The 18,853-nt window shown below is 43.9% G+C and overlaps 1 protein-coding gene across 1 annotated transcript in view; it reads left to right on the plus strand.

Moving 5' to 3' along the window:
- LOC124789166 (aminopeptidase N-like) overlaps positions 1–18,853 on the plus strand; it is a 130,055-nt gene that overhangs the window by 46,843 nt on the left and 64,359 nt on the right. The window lies entirely within an intron of this gene.

Below are 18,853 nucleotides of genomic sequence, written 5' to 3' on the forward strand. Positions count from 1 at the left end.
TAATTACTCAATGTAATAAAATAAGATTATCATTTTCATTTACAAATTATTTAAATACAAAACCACTGAATAAAACAGCGAACGTCACACCACGTACTCACTGTGCCGCAGTGCAGCGCCGACGCAGGAGACTGCCGGCATCAACATGGCCCATGACGACAGCCATAGAAGCATGTGTTAGCCAGTGAGAGGCCAGCCGGTTGTGGACAACCCCTCGCCCCAGGAGGACTTGAGTAGTAAGAGTTCGAAGGCCATCAATACTCCCAGCCCAAACACTCGTCGTATTGAATCTTCTCAAATTTCCACAGAGTATACACATGACACACGCGGTCCCAATGGAAACTGGATATTAGTTTACTAATCTTACGCCCAGGGTGTGCCGCGAGCCAAATTGTCGTAAGCCGGAAGCTTTCTCAGACTCTCTGACCTGGTGTACAAAGGATGAGCAAGCCCCATCTCGGAACAAAGACGTTATTGTTTACGGCCCCGACCTGCTTGTTTGCTGCGACCATCTCCAGACTCACAAGAATATTGGGAACAAGACATATATTTATCAGTGTAACTAAAATTAAATATTAGGGTTGCTGCCACAGTCTGACACCGAGCAATGTACTGGATATGTCTCCTCTTAACAACTGTGGTTCTGAAACGAATCTCAGCATCATGTAAAAAAATCTTTCATTCCCGTTACAGCTATCGATGTGCTGAATATATACCTCCCTCACGATAGGGCACGCAGTAGCGACCACCAGACACTTGTACATGTATCGCGAAGACTGTTGTACAAAGGGTAGGTCGGTTCCCCTCGGCGCAAAGGTGTCACTGTTTCTGGCCTCGACCTATTTGCTTTCTTGCTTGATTTCTACACACATCTCCAGACTCTGGGATCACAAGAAAGCATGTATCTTCAGATGGTTTGCCAGAATATCATACCATTTTTTTCACGATACTTCTCGATATCAAGCACATTGCAGTAACCTACTGATCACTCGCACAACGTAATTCCGAAGATATAGAATGGAAATTATTTCTCTACAAACCCCAAACTTTAGAGAGGTGGAGCGTGCTGCAAACCATCGAGAAACTAGAAATTTTTCCTGTTTGCGGAGACCTTTACGTGAAAGCTCGAAAAAAAAAAAGAGGAAACTGATATTTCCACTCGCGAATACCGATGTATGTGATATGACAGATTCGAAATCATCCCTATAATTTACAAAGTCAGCTAAGGTGTTTCTCACGTCCAGAGAACCAGCAAACGTATCCTCCACCCGTCTTTCACCTGCTAGACGCACTCAACACACACCACAATCGATGTTCTCTCAACCAAATAAAGATGGAAAATGTGAACAAGCAGTCATTCGGACAATTTACATGGGAGGGAATAATCGTCCAGCGCAAACACTTGTCCATATTGTATCTTCTCAAATTTCCACGTGATCACGAAAGCTGTCCAACACGTGCTACACATTAGTTCTCTATTCGACCATCTAGAGTTCGACACAGTTAAATCAGCTACATTCTTGTATCCGAACAGGCCTTTCCAATCAGACGGCTCCTGCCGTTAATGGGAAACGTGAATCATTCTCGACACAGGTCACCACCGGCATGCCATGCACCCATAGACAGAATTGTCCTAGGAAGTCGGTTACATATATATTTGATCGCTATGCTTACAATTAAATGTTACGATTTCGGTCTCAGTTGAATGACATTCGACAATGAGCGGAATTTCGGAAATACACCCTGCTGACGGCTCTGGCTCTGGAAATAGAAATAGCTGTACCTTGAACCATGGACCTTGCCGTTGGTGGGGAGACTTGCGTGCCTCAGCGATACAGATAGCCGTACCGTAGGTACAACCACAACGGAGGGGTATCTGTTGAGAGGCCAGACAAACGTGTGGTTCCTGAAGAGGGGCAGCAGCCTTTTCAGTAGTTGCAAGGGCAACAGTCTGGATGATTGACTGATCTGGCCTTGTAACAATAACCAAAACGGCCTTGCTGTGCTGGCATTGCGAACGGCTGAAAGCAAGGGGAAACTACGGCCGTAATTTTTCCCAAGGGCATGCAGCTTTACTGTATGATTAAATGATGATGGCGTCCTCTTGGGTAAAATATTCTGGAGGTAAAATAGTCCCCCATTCGAATCCCCGGGCGGGGACTACTCAAGAGGATGTCATTATCAGGAGAAAGAAAACTGGCATTCTACGGATCGGAGCGTGGAATGTCAGATCCCTTAATCGGGCAGGTAGGTTAGAAAATATAAACAGGGAAATGGATAGGTTAAAGTTAGATATAGTGGGAATTAGTGACGTTCGGTGGCAGGAGGAACAAGACTTCTGGTCAGGTGACTACAGGGTTATAAACACAAAGTCAAATAGGGGTAATGCAGGAGTAGGTTTAATAATGAATAGGAAAATAGGAATGCGGGTAAGCTACTACAAACAGCATAGTGAACGCATTATTGTGGCCAAGATAGATACGAAGCCCACACCTACTACAGTAGTACAAGTTTATATGCCAACTAGCTCTGCAGATGACGAAGAAATTGAAGAAATGTATGATGAAATAAAAGAAATTATTCAGATAGTGAAGGGAGACGAAAATTTAATAGTCATAGGTGACTGGAATTCGAGTGTAGGAAAAGGGAGAGAAGGAAATGTAGTAGGTGAATATGGATTGGGGCTAAGAAATGAAAGAGGAAGCCGCCTGGTAGAATTTTGCACAAAGCACAACTTAATCATAGCTAACACTTGGTTTAAGAATCATGATAGAAGGTTGTATACATGGAAGAAACCTGGAGATACTAAAAGGTATCAGATAGATTATATAATGGTAAGACAGAGATTTAGGAACCAGGTTTTAAATTGTAAGACATTTCCAGGGGCAGATGTGGACTCTGACCACAATCTATTGGTTATGACCTGTAGATTAAAACTGAAGAAACTGCAAAAAGGTGGGAATTTAAGGAGATGGGACCTGGATAAACTGAAAGAACCAGAGGTTGTAGAGAGTTTCAGGGAAAGCATAAGGGAACAATAGACAGGAATGGGGGAAAGAAATACAGTAGAAGAAGAATGGGTAGCTTTGAGGGATGAAGTAGTGAAGGCAGCCGAGGATCAAGTAGGTAAAAAGACGGGGGCTAGTAGAAATCCTTGGGTAACAGAAGAAATATTGAATTTAATTGATGAAAGGAGAAAATATAAAAATGCAGTAAATGAAGCAGGCAAAAAGGAATACAAACGTCTCAAAAATGAGATCGACAGGAAGTGCAAAATGGCTAAGCAGGGATGGCTAGAGGACAAATGTAAGGATGTAGAGGCTTATCTCACTAGGGGTAAGATAGATACTGCCTACAGGAAAATTAAAGAGACCTTTGGAGATAAGAGAACCACTCGTATGAACATCAAGAGCTCAGATGGAAACCCAGTTCTAAACAAAGATGGGAAAGCAGAAAGGTTGGAGTATATAGAGGGTCTATACAAGGGCGATGTACTTGAGGACAATATTATGGAAATGGAAGAGGATGTAGATGAAGATGAAATGGGAGATACGATACTGCGTGAAGAGTTTGACAGAGCACTGAAAGACCTGAGTCGAAACAAGGCCCCCGGAGTAGATAACATTCCATTGGAACTACTGACGGCCTTGGGAGAGCCAGTCCTGACAAAACTCTACCATCTGGTGAGCAAGATGTATGAAACAGGCGAAATACCCTCAGACTTCAAGAAGAATATAATAATTCCAAATCCCAAAGAAAGGAGGTGTTGACAGATGTGAAAATTACCGAACAATCAGTTTAATAAGCCACAGCTGCAAAATACTAACACGTATTCTTTACAGACGAATGGAAAAACTGGTAGAAGCCGACCTCGGGGAAGATCAGTTTGGATTCCGTAGAAATACTGGAACACGTGAGGCAATACTGACCTTACGACTTATCTTAGAAGAAAGATTAAGGAAAGGCAAACCTACGTTTCTAGCATTTGTAGACTTAGAGAAAGCTTTTGACAATGTTGACTGGAAAACTCTCTTTCAAATTCTGAAGGTGGCAGGGGTAAAATACAGGGAGCGAAAGGCTATTTGCAATTTGTACAGAAACCGGATGGCAGTTATAAGAGTCGAGGGACATGAAAGGGAAGCAGTGGTTGGGAAGGGAGTAAGACAGGGTTGTAGCCTCTCCCCGATGTTATTCAATCTGTAGATTGAGCAGGCAGTAAAGGAAACAAAAGAAAAATTCGGAGTAGGTATTAAAATCCATGGAGAAGAAATAAAAACTTTGAGGTTCGCCGGTGACATTGTAATTCAGTCAGAGACAGCAAAGAACTTGGAAGAGCAGTTGAACGGAATGGATGGTGTCTTGAAAGGAGGATATAAGATGAACATCAACAAAAGCAAAACGAGGATAATGGAATGTAGTCGAATTAAGTCGGGTGATGTTGAGGGTATTAGATTAGGAAATGAGACACTTAAAGTACTAAAGGAGTTTTGCTATTTGGGGAGCAAAATAACTGATGATGGTCGAAGTAGAGAGGATATAAAATGTAGACTGGCAATGGCAAGGAAAGCGTTTCTGAAGAAGAGAAATTTGTTAACATCGAGTATAGGTTTAAGTGTCAGGAAGTCATTTCTGAAAGTATTTGTATGGAGTGTAGCCATGTACGGAAGTGAAACATGGACGGTAAATAACTTGGACAAGAAGAGAATAGAAGCTTTCGAAATGTGGTGCTACAGAAGAATGCTGAAGATAAGGTGGGTAGATCACATAACTAATGAGGAGGTATTGAATAGGATTGGGGAGAAGAGAAGTTTGTGGCACAACTTGACCAGAAGAAGGGATCGGTTGGTAGGAGATGTTTTGAGGCAATCAAGGGATCACAAATTTAGTATTGGAGGGCAGCGTGGAGGGTAAAAATCGTAGAGGGAGACCAAGAGATGAATACACTAAGCAGATTCAGAAGGATGTAGGTTGCAGTAGGTACTGGGAGCTGAAGAAGCTTGCACAGGATAGAGTAGTATGGAGAGCTGCATCAAACCAGTCTCAGGACTGAAGACCACAACAACAACAACAACCCTGCTGACGACTGTGGCTCTGGAAATAGAAATAGCTGTACCTTTCTTATGACTTGACATACTCCTCCCTTTGCTATCACAGTATTCCACGTCAAATCCATACCTTCCTTACGACTGGACATAGTCATTTCCTTTGTACATGTCGGAACACAAACACATACTTTATAAGTCTGATGCTCAAGGTGAACCTATCACACATCCCCTACTACTAAGTATAATATTTCGTCAATAACTGATTGCTCACGATACGAAATAATACTAACTGAAAAGCAACAATGAGTGGACATGTCTCATAAGTTTTTCTTGCAGGTGGTAGCACTGTGTCTTAGAAAGAGAGGCGTAATTGTCTTACAAACCGCCAGATGTTAAAAAACCCGATCTCAAAAACTACTGTTTGTTACTGTCACAAGCGATCTTGGTTCTACAGATGCATACAAGTATCCATATTAAAAGCTATACTGCTTCATAAATCGAGCTATGCCATTACCTCTGAAGCAAGTGGATTTTTCCAGACAAATACCGTTTTACTGAATATAGATGGTGATAGCCAGAGTGTATAGTATCAGACCAATTGTGCGGTTACACGTCGCCGACGGTGCAACCTCGAAATAAAAGTACCGAATTTAGAAATTGATTCTGTTAAGGTACGTGATGTGAAATCGGTATTTGCAACTCTCTCACACCGCCGCCGCTAGATATTTCTCCAGTATTTGCAAAGAACTGTGTCTCGATGCCATGTCGGAGGTTTGGTGATATATCATTGGGTTATAGGCGATGGTTGATTGAGAAGGGTCACAAACAGTAGATGGTGTACTGATTGAGGCTTTTCAGATTTCTAGTGTTATGCTATCCGCTAGAAATGCTGTCTGGCATTCGGAATCAAGTCTCTCCATTCAACCACATACCTGCATTGGACCCTATAGAGAAGTCCTTTAATGATTACAGCCACCAGTGAATCATATTTCTGGCACTCTCAAATCTGGAAACGAGTCACGTTTCTTGAACCTATCTGCTACAGTAAAATTCCAATATCGTTATAGGTAGTCCCTATGCATCTTGCAACTGCTGGCATTTCTGAGCTTTACTCACGCGATCGTTCAAATTTAAGTCAGAACAGAGGAGAAGTCAGAGATAGCTGTATCTACCACCTTCTGCAACTTGTGTAGAAGCAGGCTAAGTTGAGTTAGTGCAATAGGATTGTGTTTTGATCATTCGATGGAAACAGGAATATATTTTAGTAGCTCCACCAACTGTGCACGATGTGCAAGGTCAGCACCAAACGAAGCCCACTGCTGCAACACGAAGTAGTATAAAAGACAGTATGGGAACTGGGAGAAGGACGAGGATTTTTGCTACTGCATTGTGGTGCGTCCCCAAACTACATTCATGCTCATAAATTAAGGAAAATTGGAGAATGTTGTGCCACACAACGTGGTACTACACAAAACAGGTGCTAGTAGTATAGGCACATAGGGAACACACATGACAGATCTGTAAGTCCACAGTATTCGTGATAAGTTGAGAAAACCGTCCCGAAACACATGTGCTACAAGACACCATTGTTTTCTTTGCATGTACCCGGACATCAATATGGGATATGATCACCATGCACATGTACACAGGCCGCACAACAGGTTCGCATACTCTGGATCAGTTGGTCGAGCAGCTGCTGGGATAGAGCCTCCCATTCTTGCGCCAGTGCCTGTCGGAGCTCCTGAAGTGTCATAGGGGTTTGAAGACGTGCAGGGATGCATCGACCGAGATCATCCCAGATGTGCTCGATGGGGCCTAGGTATGGAGAACAGGCAGGTCACTCCATTAGCCTGATATCTTCTGTTTTAAAGTACTCCTCCACGGTGGCAGCTCGGTGGGGCCGTACGTTATCATCCATCTGGTGCAAAATAACGTCCCTATACATCTGATCTGTTACAGTTCCTCTGTCAAAGACATGCAGGGGTTTACGTGCACCAATCATAATCCCACCCCACAGTTCAAACCACGACCTCAATACAGGTCCCTTTCAAGGACATTAAGGGGTTGGTATCTGGTTCCTGGTTCTCGCCAGATGAAAACCCGGTGAGGATCACTGTTCAGACAATACCTGGACTCGTCTGTGAACTTTACCTGGGACCACTGTTCCAATGACCATGTACTGTGTTCTTGACACCAGGCTTTACGGGCTCTCCTGTGACCAGGGGTCAGTGGAATGCACATTGCGGTTCTCCAGGCGAATAAACCATGTTTGTTCAGTAATCTGTAGACTGTGTGTCTGGAGACAACTGTTCCAGTGGCTGCAGCAACGTCCCAAGCAAGGCTATCTGCAGTACTCCGTGGCCGCCTGCAGGCACTGATGGTGAGATATCGGTCTTCTTGTGGTGTTGTACACGGTGGATGTCCCACACTGTATCGCCTGGACACGTTTCCTGTCTGCTGGAATCGTTGCCATAATCTTGAGATCACACTTTGTGGCACGCAGAGGGCCCGTGCTACGACCTGCTGTGTTTGATCAGCCTCCAGTCGTCCTAGTGTTCTACCCCTCATAACGTCATCAATATGTGTTCTTTGAGCCACTTTCAACACACAGTCACCATTAGCACATCTGAAAATGTCTGCACACTTCCTCGCTGCACCATACCCTGCTATGTGGACTGCTGCCAGCGCCACCGTGCGACGACCGCAGGTCATACCCCAAGGTGATCTAAACCTGGAAACTGTCCACCAGAACGTTGTCTCACCATGTATCAGCGTTATCCATAATTTATGAGCATGAGTGTACATAGAAATACTGCTGTCCGAGGCAGGTCTGTGTGCCTCAGGGCCCATTCACTTCTGTCACCTCAACATGCTATTTTCGTTATTCTGTACCATCCAACTGAGAAAAATTACAAACCATAATATCTCCACTAATTTCATCCAATAGAGAACTCAATAAGATTTTTACCACATCTCTCTCCTCCCATATATCGAAAATAAACACCGTCTGCGTGGCAGCTTCAAGCACATGGGATGATCCTATTAAATATACAACTACTGATCCATTGCTTGGACCAGTGTAAAAGTGCATCGTCTGTGTTGTAGGAGGATGACAGTATCTCACCAACTATACTATAAGTCGAAGAGAATCTCCCTGTGACCCTGTGTCCTTATTTTAAACTTTGTTTTTTTTTTCTGTTGTAACGTGCTTTGTACGCTGCCATACATTTTATTTTATCCAACACGACTTCGAGGTCTGTATCAGGTTCTGAATTAACGCATTCTGGTCCATCGCTTCTCACAGAAAACTAGACGTCGCACGTTATAAGTCATGTTGTTACTGCTGCTACCATAACACGCCACAGACACTGGATGATTTTAAATAAAAGACAGTTACAACATAAGGAAACTGGAAGGGGTTTGGCTGCATGGTGGAGAGTTTCCAAACTGCTGTCCGAGGGTGACTGACGATCTCTACATTTAAACTCATCTGTCACAGTGACGGAATAACTGATGGCTCTGCGATCCATTTTGACTGATAAATCATACTGCAGTCATGCATGCAATCACTGTTTCGGTGCTAGCCATCCCCAAAAGGAATTATAATTATATATTAATACCTTCAGCTGCTGACAGGCGTTGATATATATCAACGGGGACAGGTGAAAATGTGTGCCCCCACTGGGACATGAACACAAGATCTCCTGCTTACATGGCAGCTGCTCTATCCATCTGAGCCACCGAGGGCACAGAGGATAGTGAAACTGTAGGGACTATCTCTCGCACACCTCCCGTGAGACCCACATTCTCACCTTGTATGTCCACACACTACATTCGTAGTGTCCCTACTCAACACACTCATTACTAGTGGAAGACATTCTTACCAAGTCCCGTAAGAGTTCAGGTAAATGTGTGCATCCGCACAGAAGAGGAAGGTCATAGCTGTTATCGCCAGAACGATATGCTTATATGGATATGGTGTCTGTTCTTTCGGACATGCAGAGTAATTTCAGGTGTCGACATACATTCCAGTACTTAGTCTTACTTCAATGTATTCTGGTCTCGTATCCCGTTTGTCGTTTGCAATAAACATGTAACAAAAGGAAGATAATGTAGTACATATAACAATTCGTCCAGACACTGAGTCACCAGTTTAATTAATTTTTTTGGCTCATTTGTAACTGGATCGAGACCATATAATGAATTATAGTAATGAATATTAAATATTATTATTATACAAACTCTCGGCGCTTGAGCATGGCATTTTCGTTACAGGTCCGTTCATGTATTTTTAACCGTGTTTCTTCTCTTTGTGTTTTCACTAAAATCGGACTTCGTTATCAAACAACACCCGAAGACCACGGTGGATCGAGCTGGACGACTTTTGCTTAGAAGTACAGAACCTTTTGCCATGCCAACTCATCCAACAATCTTACAGTGACTAAAGACACAAAATAAAACATACATAGGTTAATAATAACAACATAATTTAAAATAAAAACACAGTTTAATCTACGACACTTACATTATACAATTACGAGCACCGTTTGGTAGCAACTTGTGAATGAAATAATGTAATATTAATGGCAGAGTGACACATACGTCCGATCTGGACTAGATCTAAAACACAAAGGGTGACTCTTCCTCTTTCGTCAATAATATGACGATCAAAAATCTGCAAATGTTTCCAGATTCCGCATACAATATTTACACAGCTGTGGGTTATAGATATAATAAGGCTCAATTTCTTCTTCATTTCATTACTTATAATTACGTTTTCTGCTAATAGAAGCCCAGCATGCAAATGTACCTTTTAATAGTCAAATTGAAGAGAGTGACAGGAGCTATTCCAGTAGGCGCTACAGTCTGGAACCGCGCGACTGCTACGGTCGCAGGTGCGAATCCTCCCTCGGGCATGGATCTGTGTGATGTCCTTAGGTTAGTTAGGTTTAAGTTGTTCTAAGTTCTAGGGGACTGATGACCTCAGAAGTTAAATCTCATAGTGCTCAGAGCCATTTTTGAGCTATTCCAGTAACTGAGAGCTGAAAGTGTGCCTGTAGCAGCGAGGGGGAGGGGGGAGAGTTGGAGGTTTCCTGAGGGGTCGGGGGGCGGGGGGAGGGGGGGTTAGAGGAGTGGGGGAACAATAGGTTAAGGACCTGTGATTCAAAAGGAAGGATCCTTTTAGCAGAACAATATGTTAAGGACCTGTCAATCAATGGGAAGGATACTCTTAGCAGAACAGTAGGTTAAGGACCGGTCAATCAAAGGAGAACAATAGGTTAAGTACCTGTCAATCAAAGGAGAGTGCATATCTGTCAATGATGTAGGCAACCCGTACTAAAAAAATGCGCTCATACGAATTTTGTCCCACTACCTCCAGCATTGCTGATGTGGGTCTGTAGACAGCTGGCGGCCTCTTCAGGCTACGGCCGCGACATCGTTGGTACACTACCTCTCCAGCAGTGAAGGCCCCTGGAGAGGCTGCTCAACCCTGCACTCGTTCACTGCAGTGGCAGGTGGAGACTGCTGTGAGCGGGATTCGACTGGCTGCCCTCTGGCATTAGTTGGACTGCAGCTGATGCTGAAGCAAAAAGCCCTGTGCTAACTCAGTGTTAGGAGCAGCAGGTGCGGACGGCAGGTCGAGAGTGTTGCGGCACTAAGTCCCGTGTGAAACTCATTGCTACCAGCAACAGGCACAGCCCGGGCTCAAACACGTGGTTAGCACTGGTGATGCCCACTCCCCTCACGGCCCAGTGTGCCCGTGGCGTTGTGGTGGTGATGCTGCTGCTGCTGGACTCTGGAGAAAGGGAGTGACTCTGCCTCAAAATTCAGACATGTTTATACACCACTGGCCATTAAAATTACTACACTAAGAAGAAATGCAGATGATAAACGGGTATTCATTGGACAAATATATTATACTAGAACTGACATGTGGTTACATTTTCACGCAATTTGGGTGCACAGACCCACGGAAATCAGTACCCAGAACAACCACATCTGGCCGTAATAACGCTCTTGATACGCCTGGGCATTGAGTCAAACAGAGCTTGGATGGCGTGTACAGGTACAGCTGCCCATGCAGCTTCAACACCATACCACGGTTCATCAAGAGTAGTGACTGGCGTATTGTGACGAGCCAGTTGCTCGGCCACCATTGACCAGAAGATTTCAATTGGTGAGAGATATGGAAAATGTGCTGGCCAGGGCAGCAGTCGAACATTTTCTGTATTCAGAATGGCCTGTACAGGACCTGCAACATGCGGTCGTGCATTATCCTGCTGAAATGTTGGGTTTCGCATGGATCCAATGAAGGGTAGAGCCACGGGTCGTAACGCATCTGACATGTAACGTCCACTGTTCAAAGTGCCGTCAATGCAAACAAGAGGTGACTGAGACGTGTAACCAAAGCACCCTATACCATCACGCCGGGTGATACGACAGTATGGCGATGACGAATACACGCTTCCAATGTGCGTTCACCGCGATGTCGCCAAACACAGATGCGACCATCATGATGCTGTAAACAGAACCTGGATTCATCCGAAAAAATGACGTTTTGCCATTCGTGCACCCAGGTTCGTCGTTGAGTACACCATCGCAGGCGCTCCTGTCTGTGATGCAGCGTCAAGGGTAAGCGCAGCCATGGTCTCCGAGCTGATAGTCCATGCTACTGCAAACGTCGTCGAACTGTTCGCGCAGATGGTTGTCGTCTTGCAAACGTCCCCATCTGTTGACTCGGGGATCGAGACGTGGCTGCACGATCCGTTACAGACGTGCGGATAATATGCCTGTCATCTCAACTGCTAGTGATACGAGGCCGTTGGGATCCAGCACAGCGTTCCGTATTACCCTCCTGAACCCACCGATTCCATATCCTGCTAACAGTCATTGGATCTCGACCCACGCGAGCAGCAATGTCGCGATACGATAAACCGCAATCGCGATAGGCTACAATCCGACCTTTATCAAAGTCGGAAACGTGGTGGTACGCATTTCTCCTCCTTACACGAGGCGTCACAGCAACGTTTCACCAGGCAACGCCGGTCAATTGCTGTTTGTGTATGAGAAATCGGTTGGAAGCTTTCCTCATGTCAGCACGTTGTAGGTGTCGCCACCGGCGCCAACCTTGCGCGAATGCTCTGAAAAGCTAATCATTTGCATATCACAGCATCTTCTTCCTGTCGGTTAAATTTCGCGTCTGTAGCACGTCATCTTCGTGGTGTAGCAATTTTAATGGCCAGTAGCGTATCTCACCGAGTCACATTTCTTCCAGTAAAACCTGACGTCCAGTCACGTCGCCCATAATAAGAGACTTGCCTGCCTACTGTGGTCATCACCACTGCGACGCACGTGGCACCACATTGTGGTTGACAGCCTGGAGCTGCTAATGCACTACTTCACGGCAGTTTTCTCACTACTTCTTATTCCTGTTGCTAAAAGGCTTCTTACTTTTGTTAAAAGACTGGGTAGTTTCGGTAGATGTTGCGTTTTTGCAGTGCGTATACGGTTTCAGTGCAAACACAAACTGCCCATCACAGTGTCGATGGAAAGCGTCGATTTGTTTCCTGTAATAATCCACAGTATTTTAAACACAGGATTTTACGTGCCCATTCGAAAGGTCGGTTCCACATTATTTTAGTCTGATATTAGTTTTATCGATACGTGTAACAGGCTCAGCAAAACACGAAAAACAACCAGTTTATCCAACAGTGACAGCATTCCACTCTCCCGCGCTCACTGCTACCGCCAAGCACGCAGCACTATTGAGTCATTGCTGGACTGCTGTTTATTCTCCCTGTAAATATATATCGATAAAACGAATTTCGTACTAGACTAATTTGCGAGCGCTTTATCGAATGGGCACGTAAAATTACGATTTTAAAATAATTTTCTTTGCAATGGGAACTAAACCTACACTTTGTATTGCTGCTGGCCGTCGAATGAAAGACGTGATGAGCAGTAATTGTTTGGGCTGAGTCCAGATACGCAACACCAAATCGAAAATGCAAATATCTGTCAAAACACCAGAGAAAATTGGCCTGAAGACTCTTACGAGAGACACCCCGTGTATAATGGTAGGCAGCTCTCTTAGACTATTTGAAGACGATCTGTTTAATGAAGTCATCAAAAGATGGGAACCAGTTGCAAAATAATTTATGCAAGATATCTGTATGGTGCGAAAAGTGGCAATTCACTCTAAATGACGAAAAGTTGGTCAACCACATGAGTACTAAAAGGGATCAATTAAATTTCTGTTACACGATAAATAACACAAATCTAAAGGCTTTTAATTCAACTAAATGCCTAGGGATTATAATTACAATCAACTTAAACTTGAGTGATCACATAGATAACGTTGTGTGTAAGAGGAACCAAAAACTACTTGTTATTGGCAGAGTACGTGGAAGATGCGTCAAGTGCACAAAAGAGACTGCCTATACTACGCTTGTTCGTCCTCTGCTAGAGTATTGGTGTCGATATGGGATGTTTATTAGATAAGATTGATGGAGGACAACTAAAAAGTTCAAAGAAAGGAAACTTTTTTTGGGGAGACAGTGTCACGGATATAATACATGAGTTGGGGTGACAATTCATAAAACAAGTGCAGTTTTCGTTGCGGAGAGATGTTTTCATGAAATTTCAATCTCCAACTTTCAACTCCGAATGTAAAAATATTCTGTTTACGTCCACCTACATAGTGAGAAATGATTGTAGTACCACAATAAGAGAAATCAGAACTTGCATCGAAAGATTTAAGTGTTGGCTTTCCCGTGCGCTGTTCGCGAGTGGAACGGCAGAAAATAATTTGGAAGTGGTTCGATGAACCCTCTTTCAGGTACCTAAGCGTGAATTACAGAGTAGTAATACAGGTATAGTTGTAGATGTATATCAAGTCGACAGTTTCCAATATGTTTTACTAGTTGGCAATGACATCACACCTTCAGTAAGCAAATGAGAATGGGAGTTCGTTTCCTAGTTCTGTGCAAATGAAGTTGCGAATGGCAATAAGCAGAAGGCCAGCATTAAAGTCAGATCAAGAATACACGTAGGGCAGCATTTACGAAATTTGTTAGTACAAACTTAATCTATTACTATGTCATAAAATCAGAACGTGCCAGATCTGTCCCTAACTTTAATGCACAATGTTCAATATGTAAAACAAAGTAGTGTAAACACAAGTATATATTATATATTTTAGGCTACTGATGATGGCTTTCTAATAACAAAGGAGAAACGCATATGGCACAAAAAATTCGTTTCAATCAGTCATAATTAGACGAACCAAAAGTAATAATTATTAACGTAAAAGATTGGAGTATATACGCCACAAATAACTGATGTTAATGCAAATACTATTCTCAGATGAAGAGTTTAGAAGAGGAGAGGAAGTTATAGCTGGATGTATCAAATCGGCGATATGGGCTAGTGAAATCATTAACTGACTCTGTGTTGGGATACACATGCCAACGTCGCAAGCTGAAGATGAAAAGGTAGATGGTATATGAGGATATTGAAAGGGTAATACAGTACGTAAAGGGAGATGAAAATCTAATAGTCATGAGGGACTGGAATCAATTGCAGCGGAGAGAGCAGAAGAAAAGCTTACAGGAAAATATGGGTTTGGGACAAGGAAAGAGAGAGGAGGAAGACTAACTGAGCTCTGTAATAAACTTCAGCTAGTAGTAGCGAATACTCTGTTCAAGAATCACAACAGGAGGAGGTATACTTGGGGAAGGAAAGGTGATACCGGAAGATTTCACTTAGATTTCATCATGGCCATACAGAGATTCAGAAATCAGATACTGGATTGTAAGGCGTGCCAAGGAGCGCATATAATACAGATCACAATGTAGTCGTGATTAAGAGTAGGCTGAAGTTAAAGATATTAGTCAGGAAGAATACATACGCGGAAGTACTAAGGATTGACGAGATACGCTTGAAATTGTCTAAGGCTATAGATACAGCAATAAGGAAGAGTTCAGTAGGCAGTACAATTGAAGAGGAATGGGCGTCTCTAAAAAGGGCAGTTGGTACAACAATTTGTATTATAGCAGTACTAAATAAAACTTCATGAATCCTCTACAGGCTGAAGACTTTTTCTTTCAAATTTCATACTTTAATCTACACTCCTGGAAATGGAAAAAGGAACACATTGACGCCGGTGTGTAAGACCCACCATACTTGCTCCGCACACTGCGAGAGGGCTGTACAAGCAATGATCACACGCACGGCACAGCGGACACACCAGGAACCGCGGTGTTGGCCGTCGAATGGCGCTAGCTGCGCAGCATTTGTGCACCGCCGCCGTCAGTGTCAGCCAGTTTGCCGTGGCATACGGAGCTCCATCGCAGTCTTTAACACAGGTAGCATGCCGCGACAGCGTGGACGTGAACCGTATGTACAGTTGACGGACTTTGAGCGAGGGCGTATAGTGGGCATGCGGGAGGCCGGGTGGACGTGCCGCCGAAGTGCTCAACACGTGGGGCGTGAGGTCTCCACAGTACATCGATGTTGTCGCCAGTGGTCGGCGGAAGGTGCACGTGCCCGTCGACCTGGGACCGGACCGCAGCGACGCACGGATGCACGCCAAGACCGTAGGATCCTACGCAGTGCCGTAGGGGACCGCACCGCCACTTCCCAGCAAATTAGGGACACTGTTGCTCCTGGGGTATCGGCGAGGACCATTCGCAACCGTCTCCATGAAGCTGGGCTACGGTCCCGCACACCGTTAGGCCGTCTTCCGCTCACGCCCCAACATCGTGCAGCCCGCCTCCAGTGGTGTCGCGACAGGCGTGAATGGAGGGACGAATGGAGACGTGTCGTCTTCAGCGATGAGAGTCGCTTCTGCCTTGGTGCCAATGATGGTCGTATGCGTGTTTGGCGCCGTGCAGGTGAGCGCCACAATCAGGACTGCATACGACCGAGGCACACAGGGCCAACACCCGGCATCATGGTGTGGGGAGCGATCTCCTACACTGGCCGTACACCACTGGTGATCGTCGAGGGGACACTGAATAGTGCACGGTACATCCAAACCGTCATTGAACCCATAGTTCTACAATTCCTAGACTTGCTGTTCCAACAGGACAATGCACATCCGCATGTATCCCGTGCCACCCAACGTGCTCCAGAAGGTGTAAGTCAACTACCCTGGCCAGCAAGATCTCTGGATCTGTCCCCCATTGAGCATGTTTGGGACTGGATGAAGCGTCGTCTCACGCGGTCTGCGCGTCCAGCACGAACGCTGGTCCAACTGAGGCGCCAGGTGGAAATGGCATGGCAAGCCGTTCCACAGGACTACATCCAGCATCTCTACGATCGTCTCCATGGGAGAATATCAGCCTGGATTGCTGCGAAAGGTGGATATACACTGTACTAGTGCCGACATTGTGCATGCTCTGTTGCCTGTGTCTATGTGCCTGTGGTTCTGTCAGTGTGATCATGTGATGTATCTGACCCCAGGAATGTGTCAATAAAGTTTCCCCTTCCTGGGACAATGAATTCACGGTGTTCTTATTTCAATTTCCAGGAGTGTAGTTAGTTGTGTATATGAAAGTACCAGTTCTACCTTGCGATGTGCGATGTTGGTAACGGAATTGCAGTTGCGTTTCGTTGTTCTTTCTTAAATGGGTGAATACGGTACAAAGGTCTCAGTAGACAAGGTTAGTGAAAAAGGAGTGCTTAGTACTGAATTACTGTAAAACAGTTAGCGAAATGTTTATTAATGTAATTACAAACACGTTTTCCGATTCTCTTTACAAACAGACGCTTCGTAAGGTCAAATCTACGTTCTCCTGATGTATTTTGCTATAGCGCACAAATATCGAAAAACTAAAGCAGTTTGCACAAAAATGTTCTTAGTTTGGATAAAGATCGTTGCGTTAAATGTGTGCAAAAATTTCTCTTATAAGAAACGAATCCTCATTAGTCTGTGTTCTAGCGCATTGGCGACTGTATGTCGCATATTCTATGAACAACTAAAGTAGTTCAGTTGCAGTCATTCCTTTTAAACGCGATCCTTACTTACCGCGATAGTACAGAAAGTTAGCCTAGTTCAGTACGTTAGCAAACAAATTCAGTTCATACCTGACATATATTGGTGAATGATGGCAAATAATTTACAGTTGACAATGCGTACCATGACCCGACTAACGAGTGTCGAAAATAGATAGTACCGTTAGAATGTGTCATTTACAACAGTAGCATCTGATGCAACACGCATTCCGCTTCGCACCAGATGGTAATCTATATCAGCGACCTCTTTCTTTGTCAGTGAGTGATAAAGCTCGAGAGGAAGTTAATTGTTAGCAATCCGTAATCATGAAATCAAGTGCTTGGCAAACGTCAGATGCCTCTTATCGTAAGAAGCAAAACTGGTTACAGTGTTACGTCTAACGTACCGGTGGCGCAATCTCACATGACATCTATCACTAGGAGATAACCGAATGTCGAAGGAACACAATTACACTGCACGTAAGTGCGAATTGTCAGTAGGTAGTACAGATGCGGATAGCTCTTTTGATTATGGAACGACAGAGTACCGTATTGTTCGTTTATGTTCTGAAATATCGTATTGTATTTTGTATATTAGGGAACGTCTCCTCACCATGAACGGCACCGCGAAAACCATTTATGCATTCAAATGAAGTATCTTTAAAGTGAGGGAATAAGAATGAAAAGAATGAAATATAGACAACTTTGCACAAGAATATCGAATGTAAGTAAAACTTTTTTTAACAATTCCACGAATGTTCTTAAAGTGGATTGCACCTATCTGCCCATATCCCGACTTTCTAGAGTGCGTTGCTAGTTATCGACCACATGTTCAGTAACTGATGCAACGCTCCTACCGATATTTAATATGTACACCGGAATACCATATTATTGAGAAATAAGTGAAGGGTGTACCACGAATTTCAACAACTCAATTTTTCATAGGCATCTAGAAGCATCTCTCACTTCACAAGGTCTGTATTTCGTAAGGGGAAGTTGCTCCACAGAACGGCTTCTGGTGCAATTTTGATATCAAATAAACAATGCAGATTAATTAACTGACCAATTAATTACCCCATATCACCAGATGGCCTCATGAGCTTTCCCCAGCTGGCATGTGGGTTACCCTCAGGGAACTTCCAGCCAATCCCCTCTCCTAACCCCTTGTGATGCAATTCAAGGTGATGGCCCAGAAAAAATGGCGGGAAATTCAAATTTATTGGCAGGAATATCGAGTTCTTTGTGTTCGCCGTGAGGTCCAGAGACCAGCTGACCTAGTTCACAACATCGCCAATGGATGTAAGTCTTTAGTATTTTTTATGCGGTGTAATATATTGTTTATTTAAAATATATGAGTTGCCATTGATTGAGCACAATACAGTAGCTCCATCCAGTTTCGTCAGTAACTGCTAGATGTGGAGTTGATATTTTTTCTATTAGTCTAGCAGTGGAGAATTGCTCTAGCCAGTCTAGCCCATAATCCTACATGGCAAGGATGAATGGTAGCGGTGGTGATGGTGGAGGTGGTGGTGATAATAATAGGACAGCGAGCTATCACATCAGTATATGGGAGTAGCCTCCTGCCAATTTACAAGTGAATACATGCTGGATGTGGAGAGGAAGATGGGAATATAAGAACATAATAAGGGGAGACAGTGGGGGTTAAAATATACACTTTCACAGAGACGTTCATTCTTGGACACTGTTTAGAAAGTCCACATAAAAATAAGAACACAGTTGGCTATGCGTGTAGCATGGACAATACACCAAAGTCACACACAAAAGATAAAAGTTAGCCACATTATTAAAAA

The sequence above is a fragment of the Schistocerca piceifrons genome, chromosome 3, assembly GCF_021461385.2.
Source record: "Schistocerca piceifrons isolate TAMUIC-IGC-003096 chromosome 3, iqSchPice1.1, whole genome shotgun sequence".
Taxonomy (NCBI): domain Eukaryota; kingdom Metazoa; phylum Arthropoda; class Insecta; order Orthoptera; family Acrididae; genus Schistocerca; species Schistocerca piceifrons.